The sequence below is a fragment of the Triticum dicoccoides genome, chromosome 2B (genome assembly GCF_002162155.2).
Source record: "Triticum dicoccoides isolate Atlit2015 ecotype Zavitan chromosome 2B, WEW_v2.0, whole genome shotgun sequence".
Classification (NCBI taxonomy): Eukaryota; Viridiplantae; Streptophyta; class Magnoliopsida; order Poales; family Poaceae; genus Triticum; species Triticum dicoccoides.
The window spans coordinates 816016488-816019076 of NC_041383.1; the positions used below are offsets into that span (position 1 = coordinate 816016488).

The following is a 2589-nucleotide window of genomic DNA, read 5'->3' on the forward strand; positions in this document are numbered from 1 at the left end:
TAAAAAGAAATGAGATCAAAAAAGAAATGTGAGAATGTAGTTACAGATGTAAAAAAAAGTAAATATCTCATTCTCTTGGTCCATAGATGGGGCGTCCTATCCGATGGATGAATGAGGAGCCTCTGTCGAGTAGTGAAATGATAGGATTCTGCTTTTCGGTTAAACCGAAACACAATTCGGCGATTCAAGCCAAGAGTGCGGGCACCTTAAGAGCGGTCAAAGCTAGAAGCTATATCATGACTGCTGGAACGAAAGACCCGATGAGTATTTTCGTACCACCTTCCAATCTTCTTAGTCAATTGTGTACTTTTCCACTAGGCGAGACATAAGTTATTGGAATCCGGGGCCTATTTTTCCCTATTTCCCAAGGGGAATGTCAAATTGTGTGGTTTCACAGTCTTATGAGACAGAAAGTTTTGGAAAATGGAGCTGCCGTTTTCACTACTTTGGTCCCTAGCGATATTGTTGCTTAAACTAACATGGAAAGTGGGTTCAATCACTTTAAAGTGCCCTCTCAAGTGTCATCTCATAATGGTAATCTCCTTATGGTATAGTAATTTGGCTTAGAATAAGAAACCTATCTCTTCCCCCTAATGGCTTTTCACTACCCCTTGCGGGAATGCGTATCGTTGCTGCATCGCCACCGTATTCCTGACTTGCTTTTCCGAACTGCTTGTTTTCTCGGGGCTGCAGTCCAGTTGCTTAGTGGTTTGCTTCTCGGTCTACCCAATCAAGGTTAGACCTCGCTCTATCAACCATTGCTTTAAATAGTATCATGTTATTTCATCTTTCATTGATACCATCATTACAATCGAGGGCTTACAATCCATGGAAATCCCTATTCCGATCACTGGGAAAGAAGAGCAAGTAAGTAATGAATGAATGAATGAATTTAGATGGTATATAAACATCTCCCCATGAAGGGAAGGTGCTATAGTATCTAACTAAGAAAAAAAGTAGGTTGTGAAATGATAGGAAATATGCCATGTAGAAAATCCAGGAAATATTTCCTTGATTTTCGGATGACCCGGCTTATCTTTGCAGTTATCCTTATTTAGCAGAATCTAGTGAGTGTTCCATTAAAAGGAAAGAGAGCTATTCGTTGTAGGATTGATCCAGACAACCCAACCTAAGTCACCTATTGCGCCTAACCTAAGTATAGTGCCAGTGGTCGGCGAGGAGAAGTTCATTCCTGTAGAGAAGAGAGGGGATCCTATTTCCTTTCCCCCTTTCCCAGTATGGCAACCTTATCTTCCAGCATGAAAGTTGGTATCAGAATGAAACAATCCAATCCAATCCATACTTGTAGAGTGCTCAGTTCAGTTCCTGATTTCTCTCAAGCCTAAACCGGAAAAGGAAACCTATTACCCGGGGTCCCCCCTTTCGGCTATCTCATCTGCTGTTCCTCGACTCTCAGGAAGGTAAGATCATCAATCAATAGTAGGCTGCTGCTCTGTGCAGTTAAAGATGGGATACAACCTGTTCTGTTTGCTTGTTTCCTATAATCTATGCTCGATTCCATATTTTTGTATCCTTCGATTCCCGGGACAGATCTGATCTCCTTTATACTGACCTCAAACAAAGAGCAAAGTCGAGATGTTGATGAGAAAAGGGCTTTTCTCAAGGCCAAAGAGTGCTCTTTGAAGGCTACTATGCATCCTTATGAATACAAGAGTGGTTTTTTTTGTTTTGGGTATAGCAGGACTTGAACCTGCGACCATTAGGTTAAAAGCCCAATGCTCTACCAACTGAGCTATACACCGGATTTTACAAGAAGGCTTGGTGCGGAAAAGAAAAGAGGGCGGCCTGGCCCCTTTTCTTCTTATCATATCACAAGGGTGCGGCTCTGTATGGTATAGTACTGTGGAGCAAGTCTGGGAGTCCTTTCCACTCATTGAGGATTCTATCTAAAAAAGAAGGTCAACGGGGGAGACTACAGTAGCTCGAACTCAGACTATCTACGAAAAAGGTAAAGTCGTCTTTCCTAGGGTTCGACCGAAAGGAGCTGTGTTCTATGGTTTGACGTTGTGGAGGTCCAACACTCTTCTAAACGAAGAAAGAGGGGATTCGCGCTACCTCCTACTCCTATAGAAGATCGATTGGCGCGAACTTCCGATCGATTCCTTATTCATTGTTGCCGACCCTTACATCATCGTAAAGAGAATCAAGATATCCCAAGAACCCAGCTAGGGATGAATGACTAGCGCTCAAGAACAAGCAAGGGATGAGCGCACGGGAGCGGCGTTGCTTGTTGCTTTATTATCACATTAGAGAAGCGGAACCTCCAAGCTCAGACATCTCGAACTCAGAAACTACCCTTCTATCCCACCCTGCTCCTCCGGCATCGGAAGCAGAACTACCTGACCGAAGGAGATAGACAGGAAGGGAATACGGTCATACAAAGGCCGAATAAAGCTCTCTTGAAGCTGCATCTGAATAGACCTAGAGTCACTCAGTACATACGAACCCTTGAATAAATAAGAATTAAGAAGGGCATCATAACAAAAAAAAGAAAAAGACCGAACCAGTAAGACTAATGTCTACTTATTTATACCTTTGAGAGGTCCACTTAGACTATTATGATTTTCT

The 2589-nt window shown here is 42.7% G+C and overlaps 1 non-coding gene across 1 annotated transcript; it reads right to left on the reverse strand.

Annotated features, from left to right (window-relative positions):
* Positions 1-1690: 1690 nt before the first annotated feature.
* Positions 1691-1763, reverse strand: TRNAK-UUU. The gene has a single exon. It is a non-coding gene; the product is annotated as a tRNA-Lys (tRNA).
* Positions 1764-2589: the final 826 nt, after the last annotated feature.